We start from the raw sequence: 15,580 nt of genomic DNA, 5'->3' as shown, positions 1-15,580 counted from the left end.
TGAACCTGCTTATATTTACGAGAAACTGAATGTTACATTTCATTTGTAGCACTTTCGACTGTGGAATGTTTGTGATCAAGTACATGCAGCGGCCTGATATACCCAGCGGTCCACACAAGGTACATTCTACCGCTTCATTTCCAATTGTGAAATAAATTCGTTTATTTTCTACCACTGTAACTGTACTTGATTTGTGTTATTCACTTTCTTTACATAGTTTCATCATTCTGTGAATCGAAAGTTGGTGCTTGACTTTGTTATGGATGTGAATAATTCAAAGATCGGCGAGTATTCTTCGTGCATGCGATTGATTGCAATTACAACAAATAGGGCAGCGATTTTATCATGGCCTGCTAGTACGAGAGTAATTTCGATGCCTAACCACAACTGGATTACTGCATCAGCTTGTCGTGATAACTTTTTAGGTCGCAGCTGTGATAATACTAATTTCCCACACGTATTGATTGCACACATAATTCCAATGTTTCGGACTGGAACAAACGACAAAAAGTAGTAATGTTTGTTTGCTTTTATCGTGGCCTGTACGTAATGTGATACACATAATTCCAATGTTATGGGTACAGAACAAACAATGCAATGTGATATTTGTCCAAATGAATATAGTAATGTTTGTCCAATGCAATGTGATATTTGTCGAACAAACAATGCAAGTTGAAAGTAGTAATGTTTGTTCGCTTTTACCACATGAATTATGTTTGTTCACTTTTTTTGAATGCCATAATTTTGTCCAAAATAAATCAAAAAAATTCCGACAGAACAAACAAATAGCAGTGACTATAATGCACCAACAGGGGGGTCCACATGTCCACAGGAATTCATGTGGTAAACAAACTGCTGTAATTCTCCTGTCGAACCACCTTACTATTATGTTTCCAACTGTCCCTGCACATTGTAGACTTCACATCTTCAGGTCAAGCTCTGTATTCTGCCAATGACCATTTCTGCAATCCACCCAGTTAGTCCATGCAATATCCTCGTAACTTCTGCACCATGTGGGCCCTCACGTGCAGTTAAACTAAACCCCTTTCATATGTGTAACTGATGGACTCTGACGTTGACTTTCGCACATGTCATGTTGTGGTTGATCCACGTGTGAACAGGCACAAAGAAGTACAAATTTTAAATTGCAAACGTGCCACAAATTTTAAACTGCAAACAATGTCATGTTGCATCTTTTTCTGGTTGTTTCCAGTATATCGGTCGGTAAGTAAGTGTTTTACGTCAGTTGTGTATTGTAGATGACATATTTTCAGAAATATTTGGCTGACTGACTTTACACACTAAACATGTAGACTTTGATACTAAATAAAAACTACTAAACATCTGTACATGACAGATATACTGGTGTGAAGAAATATGACATCCTTTACATAAACGAATCCTTGGAAGGGCAACCACATAGGAGATATATAAACGGAAGATATGTGAAGAAGTATTATCCAATCATGTGGGAAACTTTGAAGGGGAGTTGATTACTTCATAACAATGCACAAACGGAGAAAAATTGCACAAAAAAGAAAAAACCATACAACAGACCATTAAAAAATAGAGTATTGATATTTATTTATTTTTTTGATCGACAAAAGAAAAAACTTTATTGATGAAAAAACACATACAAGGTGTGAATGATACATCAATAAAGAGGAGCTTGGAGTTAAAAAAGCTCCAACCTCCTAATTGGTGAGAGACCAACGAGAGAAACAAAACCAGAAGGAAAACAATAAGAATGTAACTCCAAGCCCATCCTCACAAAAACGCATATCAGGGCAACCAGATGAAACTCCAAAGCAGCATGAACAAACTTCCGACCATACAGCCAGGCTTCAGACCAAGAGCCACTACAACAAAAAAGGTCTATGATGACGAAGACACATGACGAAAAAATATTTCGTCTCCAAATATGCATGTTTTAGTGATGAAAATAAGATTTTGTCTCCAATTGTACTATTTTTGGAGACAAAAACAAAATTTCATCACCAAATGTTTAAAATAAATAAAATAATAGGTGACAAATTTTTTTTTCGACTCTAAATTTTATTTTTCATCGCAGAATAGATTCCCGCCCTTGGAAATTTTGGTAGAAAATTTGGGCGCCATATTAGAGATGAAAAATTTCGTCACCATTGTAAAAAAAATTCAGAGACAAATAGAAGTTCGTCACTTATAATTTAAGGGGACAAAACGACGTTGTTTTGTCTTCCCAAATCACTCCTCTCTCGCGCTCTTTCTCTCACTCTCACCCAGTCTCGTCTCTCTCTCTCTCTGGTCTGAACTCGTGAAACCCTCTCACTGATTTCTTCCTTGCTCTTTCACATGCACACAAGCACTACCGGAAACCCCCTCTCTCCGTTCGAATCACACCACCGGAAGCCCTCTCTCTCCTTTCGAATCGCACCACCGGAAGCCCTATTCTCTGTTCGTTTTGCTTCACTGATGCAGCACCACCAGAAGCCCTAATCTCCGTCCATTTCGCACCAGGTATCTTCTTTTCTATATATATATATGTACATATATATGTGTTCTCATTGTTTTGGTTTGTCAATTTGTATGCCCTTTCTTTGGTAGAAATCTATATATATATATATATATATATATGTGTGTGTGTATAAATCTATATTTTATAATAGAAACTTGATGTATCACATCAGTACGGGCAATAATATCAATAAAAAGTATAAAATATGGTATTTAGGATTTGGTGGGTGTATCAAGCTGCTACATGTTTCTTTCTAATCTGTTGTTTCTTAAATTGAGTATCTATTCACCAGAACAACAACAAATGGTCTCAGTGGATAATTGCATATTTCTTGTCTAATTTTATCATATTGTTGGTGTCAATGTGGGTAATGGGGAGCATGTGCATTTCTGGGAGGATATTGGAAGGGGCAAGGATTATTTTGTTCATTGTTCTCTGGTTTGCATTGCTTGTCTCTGTCTCATCAGGTGTCTATTTGCTTCTATGGTTTCATCCTATATGTCTCTGTTGGAATTTGAATTTCTTTAGAAATCTTAATGACAGAGAGGCAAATGAGTTAGCGTTCTTGTTGTCCATTCTTGATGAGGTTTCTTTGAGGCATTCGGTCATGAGATTTTTGCCCATACACATATTTGTGTGTGGTCTCTAGAATATGGCATCTAATGTGTTCAAATTTTAATAATTTTGTGTACTAGTATATATATTGCTTCAATTAAGCATGGTATTATTGTCTGCAATTTGTTTATAATGATTATACCAAAGCTTGTCTTTAATTTAGTCTGAATGGTTTGTGCATTTTGGTCTATCATAAAAACTCATTTAGGCGACAAATTTTTGCAAATGTTTGGGAAAATGTTTAGCTTTATATATATCTTGATGATTTCAAATAGCTATAATTGCGGAGTTATTCCATTCAAATCCATCCATTTGAAACTATAATAACATTATTTAACTAATCCAAAAGATAGTATCTGCTTATGCAAATATCACAGAGAGATTATAATTTAGTGATGGAATTTTTTGAAGTACTGATTTGTGGTGGTTTGTTAGCAGATGCCAATCTTTCATATCAGATTCAATCCTATCCCCCCTTTTTTTGTTGTAAAAAGGTATAAAATACATACAATGGAATTGTCAAAATCCCCCTCTCTCTCTCTCTCTCTCTCTCTCTCTCTCTCTCTCTCTCTCCATTGACATTAGTGACCTTAATTTTGTTGTTTGAGTACATATCCTAGGAAGAATTGGCCTGTGGAATTCACTTCTTTGTCTACATCACTAAAATACCATGAGCTGTTCGGGAGGAGGATTTGAACCCTTCTTCAAGAAAATAATCACCGTCAAACAATTTTCTAAGGAAACAATCACTGTCAAGAATTTTCTAAGCTATTAAAATTCCACAAACATACCACTCGGTTTTGACATTTACATCACATTATTACTTGCTCCATGTCATCATAGACTTCATGTTTCCCTGTATCAAAGGAAAAATGAAAGAATAAAAAACTAAATGTGCAACCACCTTATATTCTGGTTTCGACCATTCAAAATCATAAAAACAAAGTCAAAGTCTTTCTTTACTAAGTTGACATTTTTTATTTAATTATTATTATTATTATTTACAGTCCTACTCCTACAAATAGGTTTCCAACATTAATCCTAGGTTGAGGGAACATATAGTTCAATTTGATAATTTTCACTGCCATGGAGGTGAAGGTAAGGCCTAGTTTTTAATGAAATTTTGCTGTTATTCATTCTAGTTCTTTCAAATTCACGGCTCTTGTTCTTTGCATTTCTATGCAGAAAATAGAGGTGAAAGTCAACATTCACTGCCATAAGTGCAAAAGCAATATATTAAAGTCGTCACTAAACTTCAAGGTATGAAGAATGGGTTGACAAGTTTGTCGAAATTTACTATGTTTTGAACTATGACATGTGTAAAATGATGCTATATATATTTTGAATGAACATGCATTGATCAGAAATCGGTGGATAGTGAGAAGGGGATACTAACCGTTATTGGGAATGTTGATCCTGTTTTAGTTGCAACCCAAGTGAGGAAGACCAGAAAGGTAGCAGATCTCATTGGTGTTGGTCCACCGAAGGCTAAAGAGAAAAGGCCCGACCCCCCTAAGTTTGAACCCGCTAAATGTATACCTAACCATTGTAATGAATGCTAGCGTGTAGCTGTCAGCTATGTTGTTCCCTATGACAACAATCCATTTTGCTCTATCTTGTGAGAGATTATAGCATCTAATGTGTCAAATTTTATTAATATACATTGATTCAATTATGCATAATATTGTCTGCATTGTTGCGGTCCCCTCACCAACATTCTCTGTTTTCTTTCTTTGTTGCCATATAGTCCTCTAGAGATTATCTGAATTCTTTGTATGTAGGTCATGAATAGAGAGGATTAAATACCAAATAGGATTGGCACATACTGTTGGTACTAATGCTCTAGACCAGTTTAAATGTATTGGTTATACATTTTTCCAACATTACCATGTCTCTGCAGCTCATTTGGATCTTTTTGATCTTTTGTCAGGTGTTTGGCTCCACGGTCTTGGATTCCAAGGTCTCAAGTGAACATGATGAGATCCAAAGTCATTTGGCAATTGTTCTTCGTAAATAGTTGAGTCCATGCATTTAATGCTCGGGGTAATGTTCACTCAATTTTTTTCTTCATTGAATTATTTAACTGGTCTCATAATTACCTTTCCTTCATTTAATGCTCTTGGTAATGCTCACTCAATTGTTCTATGTTTTTATGATGAATCTCTTGATCCTCTAGAACCTGCAATTTCGGTCTTATTTTTCACAATTAATTAATTTATTGACATAAATTGAGTCCGGTCTATTGATTTATTTGCTCTATTTGGCTGCAGAAATAAATTTTTATTAAGGTGTTTGTTCAATTGTAGCATTGTTATCCTTTTAATAGGTTGGTGGTGCTAGTGACATAGCAGAGAATTGCACTGGTTTTCTTCATCTCTCATTGTGGATCCACACAAGCACCATGTATACATATAGGGCCTACTACACACGTTTCATTATTTTGTAGGTTGGTAAATCGTACATGTACACATGTCATTTTTTTCTTTGAGAAAATGGTTGTGGAATACTATTCTTCAATTTTCATACTAATTTCCTTTTTAGGTCCATTATTGTGTTTTGATGATATCAAATTTCACTCTCTTATGGGCTATGTATGGTTCCAGTTGTGTAGAAGATTAAGTTAATCGTTCTATATTTGAGGATAATCCGATGCGAGCTCAACTCCTCTTTTAGCATCCTTGGAAACCAAAATCATTACAAGGTTCAATTATATGAAATGCGTCTTCTGTACCATTATATTATTAATTGCTATTATTTTTTAGATATTTTATAATCATTTTGAAATATACTATTTCGAAATCAGCAATATTACCAGGTAGAAATTACAAATGGTTTTTAGATTGGCTTTTAGGACACAAGGCTAACATGTGATTCATAGTTCATAATAACGAAGAATACTTTTCACACTTAAGCTTGAAAATAGGCCATCGAGGGTCAAAATCATGCAACAGCCACGAGACGGCCCGGGTAACACCTCAAAAACCTCGGGAGGGACCAACGCAAGTTAAGAAAACTTGCGGAACTAGCACAGGACTTCCGATTTGAAAACTAAGTCGAAAAAAGCACTTTTTTGCACTTAAGCTTCAAAATAGGCAATCGGGGGCCAAAATCGTGCAACAGCCACGAGACGGCCTGGGGAACACCTCAAACTCCTTAGGAGGGACAAATGTAAGTTGTGAAAACTTATGAAACTAGCACGGGACTCCCAGTTTGAAAACTAATTCTAAAAATGTACTTTTTCACACTTAAGCTTAAAAATAGGCCATTGGAGGCCAAAATCGTGCAACAGCCATGAGACGGCCTGGGAAACACCTCAAACACCTCGGGACGGACCAATGTGAGTTGTGAAAATTTACAGAACTAGCACGGGACTCCTGGATTGAAATCTAAGTCCAAAAATGCACTTTTTCACACTTAAGCTTGAAAAATAGGCTATCGGAGGCCAAAATCGTGTAACAGCCACGAGACGGCCCGAGAAACACCTCAAACACCTCGAGACGGACCAATGTGAGTTTTGAAAACTTATGGAACTAGAACGAGACTCCTGGATTGAAATCTAAGTCCAAAAATGCACTTTTTCATACTTAAGCTTGAAAAATAGGCCATCGGAGGCCAAAATCATGTAACAGCCACGAGACGGCCCGAGAAACACCTCGGGATAGACCAATGTGAGTTGTGAAAACTTACGAAACTAGCACGGGACTCCCGGATTGAAAATTAAGTCCAAAAATGTACTTTTTCACACTTAAGCTTGAAAAATAGGCCATCGGAGGCCAAAATCGTGTAACAGCCACGAGATGGCCCGGGAAATACCTCAAACACCTCGGGAGGGACCAATGTGAGTTGTGGAAACTTACTAGCACGGGACTCCCGGTTTGAAAACTAAGTCTAAAAATGCACTTTTTCACACTTAAGCTTGAAAATAGGCCATTGGAGGCCAAAATCGTGCAACAGCCACGAGACAGCCCGGGAAACACCTCAAACACCTTGGTATGGACCAATGTGAGTTGTGGAAACTTACGGAACTGGCACGGGACTCCTGGATTGAAATCTAAGTCCAAAAATGCACTTTCAACGACAATTAAGCTTGAAAAATAGGCCATCGGAGGCCAAAATCGTGTAACAGGGACGAGATGGCCTGGGAAATACCTCAAACAGCTCGGGAGGGACCAATGTGAGTTGTGAAAACTTACGGAACTAGCACGGGACTCCCGGTTTGAAAACTAAATCCAAAAATGCACTTTTTCACACTTAAGCTTGAAAATAGGCTTTCAGGGGCCAAAATCGTGCAACAACCACAAGACGGCCTGGGAAACACCTTAAACACCTCGGGACGGACCAATGTGAGTTGTGAAAACTTACGGAACTAACATGAGACTCCCGGTTTGAAAACGAAGTCCAAAAATGCACTTTTTCACACTTAAGCTTCAAAAATAGGCCATCGGAGGCCAAAATCGTGCAATAGCCACGAGACAGCCTGGGAAACATCTCGGGATGGAAAAATGTGAGTTGTGAAAACTTACAGAACTAGCACAGGACTCCCGGTTCGAAAACTAAGTTCAAAAATACACTTTCAGTGACAATTAAGCTTAAAAAATAGGCCATCGGAGGCCAAAATCGAGTAACAGCCACGAGACGGCCTGGGTAACACCTCAGGAGGGACCAATGTGAGTTGTGGAAACTTACGAAAGTAGCACGGGATTCCCGGCTTGAAAACTAAGTCCAAAAATGCACTTTTTCACACTTAAACTTCAAAAATAGGCCATCGAAGGCCAAAATCATGCAACAGCCACAAGACGGCCCAGGAAACACCTCAAACACCTCGAGATGGACCAATGTGAGTTGTGAAAACTTACGGAACTAGCACGGGGCTCTCGGTTTGAAAATTAGCACCGGAGGCCAAAATCGTGCAACAGCCACAAGACGGCCTAGGGAACACCTCAAACACCTCGGGAGGGACCAATGTGAATTGTGGAAACTTTCGGAACTAGCACGGAACTCCCGGTTTGAAAACTAAGTCAAAAATATAATTTTTCACACTTAAGCTTGAAAACTAAGCCATCGGAGGTTAAAATTGTGCAACAACCACGAGACGGCCTGGGGAACACGTCAAACACCTCGGGAGGGACCAATGTGAGTTGTGGAAACTTACAGAACTAGCACAGGACTCCCGGTTTGAAAACTAAGTCAAAAAATACACTTTTTCACACTTAAGCTTGAAAATAGGTCATTGGAGGCCAAAATCGTGCAACATCCATGAGACGGAAGGGGGAACACCTCAAAAAATTTGGGAGGGACCAATGTGAGTTTTGGAAACTTACGGAACTGGCACGGGACTCCCGGTTTGATAACTAAGTCTAAAAATGCACTTTTTCACACTTAAGCTTGAAAATAGGCCTTCGGGGGCCAAAATCGTGCAACAGCCATGAGGCGGCTCGGGAAACACCTCAAACACCTCAGGACGGACCAATGTGAGTTGTGGAAACTTGCGGAACCAGCACGGGACTCCCAGATTGAAAACTAAGTCCAAAAATGCACTTTTTCACACTTAAGCTTGAAAAATAGGCCATCGGAGGCCAAAATCGTGCAACAGCAGCGAGACAGCCTGGGAAACACCTCAAACACCTCGGGATGGACTAATGTGAGTTGTGAAAACTTATAAAATTAGCACAGGACTCTCGGTTCGAAAACTAAGCCCAAAAATGCACTTTCAACGACAATTAAGCTTGAAAAATAGGCCATCGGAGGCCAAAATCGTGTAACAACCACGAGACGGCCTGGGTAACACTTCAAACACCTCAGGAGGGACCAATGTGAGTTGTGGAAACTTACGAAAATAGCTGTCATGACCCAAACTCGCCCCTGTAGGTTTAGCACCGTAACCGGCCAGTAATCCGTGGATTACCAAAGGCCTCTGAACAGATTAACAAATAATAAGGGGCTGCGGAAGCATTAATACAAAATAGACAAGGTCCAATGAGCTGTAATAACGTACATGGGATAGAATATTTCAAAACTTATTTATATATACATAAACATGCCAGTCCAGATACACAATATTTACAAGGTATTCACAGAATGTACTTCCCAAGACCTGACTTTACAGAGCATACACAAAGACTAGCATGAATACAAAAAACAGCCATGGCTTTAGGCTTCGTTCGGAACCTTCTCGAGAGGCACAACGGTTGGTTGACAAAACAGAACAAAAGGCCGTCAGCTCTGGCCCTGGTCACACGCCGGCTCACCTACATACATAATATAAACTGTGAGCTAAAGCCCAGCGAATAATAACAGAGTAAAGGATTTAATGAATGATATCCATCACAGAGTTAGAAATCAAATTCTTATCAGAAACAGATTCATATACATATTCATAATCATTTCCATATTCAGATTTTGCATATAATCAATCATATATGGTACATCCCTTAGCGTTAACAAATCCGATGGCCCATAAAGGGACGGCCTTGAAGGCATTCTGATAACTTATGTGCACAGAGACGTTTCTGATGACCCATAAAGGGACCTGATGACCCATAAAGGGACGCATATCAGATGATGCTAAGGATGCCACGAATAACTTTCAGAATTTTGGACAACTATTCATTCATTTCAAACGTAGCATGGCATTTTAGAGAACTAATTATTTCGTATCATAATATTCAGAAAATACTTAACATTAAACATAATTTTACAAAGTTATTACTCACAGATGATTGGTAACCCTAACTAGATGGTAAGGCGGCCCTTCACTTGTTCTGAGGCGCGTGACCTACATGAACACACATACGAACACACACTTGAAATACACGTTCGAATTGTACATAACTTATGTCGTTTGCTCTTAGTGTGTTTCTAACCCTTAATCCTCATTATGGAGTCTTAAACATGGCTTAGAAATGCCTAGGATGGAATGAGGATGCAAGAATGCGTTGAAAAACATTTCTCAAGATTTGCTGAAAATAAGGTCCACGCTCGAGCGTGGCTTCCCTCGCTCGAGCGGACATGCAAACAATGAAGCTTCGGTCGAGCGTGAATATCCTCGCTCGAGCGTACTGTAAACTCATGAAAAAAAATGCTGGATGCATGATTTTCACGCTGGACGGGCGCTCGACCAACGCTCGAGCGTGAGACTCAGACCCTCGCTCGAGCGTATATTCCCCCACTCGAGCGGACTGTAAAACCCACAAACTTCTGGGTATATGCATTTCACGCTCGAGCATATACTTCCACGCTCGAACGGAGTGCACGTACTCAGAGTTCACGCTCGAGCATAAAGTCCCACACTCGAGCGTGGATCAAATTTCTGGAAATTCCAAATTTGATCACCAAGCTCAAATCAAGCATTCAACACCTCAAATCTCAACCCTTTGGGCTCATTTTCTGAAAAACACTTGTAAACTCATAGTATAAGATGTTTCAAAGATCAATTTGTAAAATCAAAGCCCAAAGATGAGTCAATTAAACACAATTTCAAATAAAACTTCAAGAACATAACTTAAATGTAACATGCATGAATTCTCATGACTTCTAATGCTCCAAAACATGATCCAAAGCAAGATTAAGCTCAAGAATAGGATGAATTCATGGACTATAACAAAAATGTGGACATGCATGTGGAAATTCATGAAGAACAACTCCAAAATCCAAGAATATGTGCATGCATGCATGAATTCACTCTCAAATCCAACTCTTAAAACCAATTCTAGACTTTAAACTCCAATCTTCCATGAACCATGTAAGAATTAATCTTAAATTCATAATTGAAAGGGGAATCTCCTACCTTAAGTTTTGAGTTCAAGGTGTGCTAACTCAATTGTGTAGTTCTTCTACAAATCCTCAGATTTCCAAGCCAAATTCTTGATGAAACCAAGCTTCTCTCACTCTCCCTCTTTCTCACAGTTTTGAGTCTAAGAAAGAATGGCTGAGATATGTATCAAAAGCTCCTAATCAAGATTGAACAAAGTGGCCCACTTAGGAGCAAAAATGTAATTACTTGCATTCAACTAACCTATGTTTAACCTAGCATTATTTTATTTAATTTAATTGTACCGAACCGAATTTTAATTAAACCTACCATAAAATTTTATAAATCCTAACTAGCACATATATCAAGTCAATTTCTGACTCGGACGCCGATAAGGCTTTCAATTCGCAATTTAAAACACAACACATGAACAAATCATTTTATGGCAAATAGATAAAAACACAAAGATAATGCAATACAAATGCAAATTAATCCCAAATCCTTCCTAAATTACCATCAGACATAATTGAGTACGGATTAACATTAATCAGAGGTTGGGGTTGTTATAGTAGCACGAGATTCTCGGTTTGAAAACTAAGTCCAAAAATGCACTTTTTCACACTTAAATTTCAAAATATGACCATCGGAGGCCAAAATCATGCAACAACCATGTGATGGCCTGGGGAACACCTCAAACACCTCGGGATGGACCAATGTGAGTTCTGAAAACTTACGGAACTAGCACGGGACTCCCGGTTTGAAAACTAAGTCCAAATTGCACTTTTTCACACTTGAGCTTCAAAATAGGCCACCGAAGGCCAAAATTGTGCAACAGCCACGAGATGGCCCGGGGAACACCTCAAATACCTCAGGAGGGACCAATGTGAGTTGTGGAAACTTTCAGAACTAGTACGGAACTCCCGGTTTGAAAACTAAGTCAAAAAATCTAATTTTTCACACTTAAGCTTGAAAACTAAGCCATCGGAGGTTAAAATCGTGCGACAACCACGAGACGGCCCGGGAAACACGTCAAACACCTCGGGAGGGAACAATGTGAGTTGTGAAAACTTACGGAACTAACACGGGACTCCCGGTTTCAAAACTAAGCCAAAAAATGCACTTTTTCACACTTAAGCTTGAAAATAGGCCATTGGAGGCCAAAATCGTGCAACAGCCACGAGACGGCCCGGGAACACCACAAACACCTCGGGAGGGATCAATGTGAGCTGTGGAAACTTATGGAACTGGCACGGGACTCCCAGTTTGATAACTAAGTCCAAAAATGTACTTTTTCACATTTCAGCTTGAAAATAGGCCTTCAGTGGCCAAAATCGTGCAACAGCCACGAGGCTGCCCAGGAAACACTTCAAACACCTCGGGACAGACCAATGTGAGTTGTGGAAACTTGCGGAACTAGCATGGGACTCCCGGATTGAAAACTAAGTCCAAAAATACACTTTTTCACACTTAATCTTGAAAAATAGGCCATCGGAGGCCAAAATCGTGCAACAGCTGCGAGATGGCCTGGGAAACACCTCAAACACCTCAGGAAAGACAAATGTGAGTTGTGGAAACTTACAGAACTAGCACGGGACTCCCGGTTCGAAAACTAAGTCCAAAAATACACTTTCAGCGACAATTAAGCTTGAAAAGTAGGCCATCGGAGGCCAAAATCGTGTAACAATCACGAGACGGCCTGGGTAACACCTCAAACACCTCGGGAGGGACCAATGTGAGTTTTAAAAACTTACGGAAGTAGCACGGGATTCTTGATTTGAAAACTAAGTCCAAAAATGCACTTTTTCACACTTAAACTTCAAAAATAGGCCATCAGAGGCCAAAATCGTGCAACAGCCACGAGACGGCCTGGGGAACACCTCAAACACCTCGGGATGGACCAATGTGAGTTGTGAAAACTTACGAAACTAGCACGGGATTCCCGATTTGAAAACTAAGTCCAAAATTTCACTTTTTCACACTTGAACTTCAAAATAGGCCACCAGAGGCCAAAATCGTGCAACAGCCACGAGACGGCCCAAGGAACACCTCAAACACCTCAGGAGGGACCAATGTGAGTTGTGAAAACTTTCGAAACTAGTACGGAACTCCCGGTTTGAAAACTAAGTCAAAAAATAGAATTTTTCACACTTAAGCTTGAAAAGTAAGCCATCGGAGGTTAAAATCGTGCAACAACCACGAGACGGCCCGGGGAACATGTCAAACACCTCGGAAGGGACCAATGTGAGTTGTGGAAACTTACGGAACTAGCACGGGATTCCTGGTTTGAAAACTAAGTCAAAAAATGCACTTTTTCAAACTTAAGCTTGAAAATAGGCTATTGGAGGCCAAAATCGTGCAACAGCCACGAGACGGCCCGAGGAACACCTCAAACACCTCGGGAGGGACCAATGTGAGTTGTGGAAACTTACGGAATTAGCATGGGACTCCCAGTTTAAAAACTAATTTGAAAAATGTATGTTAAATTGTATATTTTATGGATAAGATAATAATTGTCTAACTTGCATTTTTTTTTTTTTTTTTTTTGTGTTTCATTTTTTTGCAGATTCGAGATTTGATATGGACATGTTTGGTAATTTGGAGGGCAGATGGTAGCTCATTTTGAGTTTTTGTTCATATTACCTTACATGTATTTTGGTTGTGTTGTAAATTTTATATTTTTGTTGGTATTACGGGGCATGTTTGGTAATCCGCCCTTGATATTTTATTTTTGTTGATATTGGTAGACATGTTTTTTGTTGAATATTAGGAGATGTGTTTTGTAATCTACATGCGGTTGATATTATATTTTTATGGATATTAGTAGACGTTTTTTTGTGGATATTAGGAGACATGTTTATAATCTGCATGCAGCTCATATTGTATTTTTGTGGATAGTGCTGAATTTCGATTGTGATGTTTATGAAAATGAACAGATTTTTGTATTGATTTGTAATAGATATTTTATTGAACAGGTTATTGAAATGCGCAGGGAATTGTTACTGAAAAGAAAAAAAATTAGAAGAACATAGTACCCCCAATTTCAAATTTTTTAATTTTTATTAGTGACGAACTACAAAATGTCGCTACTAGTTTTCAAAAAACATGACGAATAATTTTGTCACTAAAGATATAGTACAAAACAAATAATTTCGTCACATTTGCTGAATATTTTGTCGTTAAATTGAAATATTTGGTGACAAAATATGTTTTGTCATTGAATAATTTTCTTTTTTGCTCATTTTAGTGACGAATTTTTTTGTCACCTTAATCCATATCATTGGTGACGAAATATTTCGTCGCCAAAAATAATTAAAATAAAATATTATTTAGTTTTGGTGACGAAATTGATGTTTTAGAGGACGAAAAATTCAACAATTGGAGACGAAACATTTCGTCGCCAAAAATGAAAAATAGGTGACGAAACCAGGTACTTTCTGTGACGACGTATAGGCCACGAACATGGTGACAAATTTTTTTCGTCGCAGATCACTTTAGTGACGAAATTTTGATATTTGGAGACAAAATCAGTCTGTCACCAAAGGCCTTTTTTGTTGTAGTGAGCACAATGCAGCCACAAAAACCATGCCCAACTTCAGACCATGAACAAGATACCACCAGCCACACAACCAAAACAAGCACACAGAGGTGAAACAGCAGACCAAATATGCTACTTAGCAGCAACCACCAAAAGACATACAGTAGCAGTTTGGATTTTAATTTGCAGTTAACATCACAAATCTGCAGTTTACAGCAGCAGTTTGAACCATTGATAGCAGCTCCAGATTAGTGAACTGTTGTTTGACCTCCAAACACTAGCCCAGCAACACCAGAGCTGTAGCAGAGAAGAACCATGACATGCACTGCAGCCCTATAACTCAAGCTACACAACCCAGATCCTACACTTCTGCACTGAATGGATATAACCAAACCAGGAAATCACCTAAAAACATACTGCTGCATCACACTACCAAGTATCACCCCATTTGACTTTGAATTCACACAGATCACAGCAGACACCAGCCAGGAGCCTGATCCATTAGACCTGATCCAAACCTCACAGCACTAGCCACCATTCAGACTTGAGCCTGATCCTTCAACCTCTAAAACTAATAAAAAACTATAACAGCAGACCAACAATTGGAACAAGGCTAGTAGCAAACCTCCAATAACTTTCCCAATCCACCAGTAGACTTCCAATACAGCACACCAAAACATCATTCTAACAATTGTAAAAAGGCCAATATGCAGCAGCAGACTTAAGCCTATTCCTTGATCCCATATAGCAGCAGCAGAGTACATATATAGCAGAGCAGAGTTGAAGCACAGCAGAGCAGCAACCAGAAATGAGCATGCTTGACAGCATAAACTAAGGCAGAGCAACAACCCAAAAATAAGGCAAAGGATAGCAAATGGAAGCACAACATAGCAAAATTAGCCACCAAGAAGATCTACTAATACCAGGTATACACCCACTTCCCCTTGCTTCCATCAGCATACCATAGATTGACCAAAATCCTGCACCCTTGCAGTAAAAAACACCAAACACCACCCCCTTAATCAGACTTTGATCTTATCTAGATTATTGACAATGTCCTCCACTGATAGACAATCTCAATTTGCTTAGCCACTCCCACAGGTATTTTGGAAATTGATAGAAAATAGAAAGTATTGATATTCATTCATGAACAAGTCTGCACAATGGTCTAAAAGATAGCACG

At 38.9% G+C, this 15,580-nt stretch overlaps 2 protein-coding genes and 2 long non-coding RNA genes across 5 annotated transcripts in view; 3 read left to right on the top strand and 1 right to left on the bottom strand.

Annotated features, from left to right (window-relative positions):
- Nucleotides 1-15,580, top strand: part of LOC114308592 (1-aminocyclopropane-1-carboxylate oxidase homolog 1) — a 159,022-nt gene that overhangs the window by 122,734 nt on the left and 20,708 nt on the right. The window lies entirely within an intron of this gene.
- The window catches only part of LOC114311358 (uncharacterized), a 218,702-nt gene that overhangs the window by 186,602 nt on the left and 16,520 nt on the right, over nt 1-15,580 (bottom strand). The window lies entirely within an intron of this gene.
- LOC114269453 (uncharacterized) lies at nt 2,279-13,701 on the top strand. 2 transcript variants are annotated; one of them, XR_014333582.1, is made up of 5 exons: nt 2,279-2,499; nt 5,043-5,155; nt 5,439-5,558; nt 5,716-5,813; nt 13,426-13,701. It is a non-coding gene; the product is annotated as an uncharacterized LOC114269453 (long non-coding RNA). The 2 variants fall into 2 exon arrangements; XR_014333581.1 differs by lacking the exon at nt 2,279-2,499 and adding an exon at nt 2,513-2,964.
- On the top strand, nt 4,152-4,935 carry LOC145793082 (uncharacterized). The gene is made up of 3 exons (XR_014333583.1): nt 4,152-4,210; nt 4,298-4,372; nt 4,894-4,935. It is a non-coding gene; the product is annotated as an uncharacterized LOC145793082 (long non-coding RNA).

The sequence above is a fragment of the Camellia sinensis genome, chromosome 6 (assembly GCF_055761805.1).
Source record: "Camellia sinensis isolate YWXY chromosome 6, ASM5576180v1, whole genome shotgun sequence".
In the NCBI taxonomy this organism is placed as follows: Eukaryota; Viridiplantae; Streptophyta; class Magnoliopsida; order Ericales; family Theaceae; genus Camellia; species Camellia sinensis.
The sequence above is the reverse complement of the archived record's forward strand: the minus strand, read 5'-3'. Positions and strand labels throughout refer to the sequence as shown.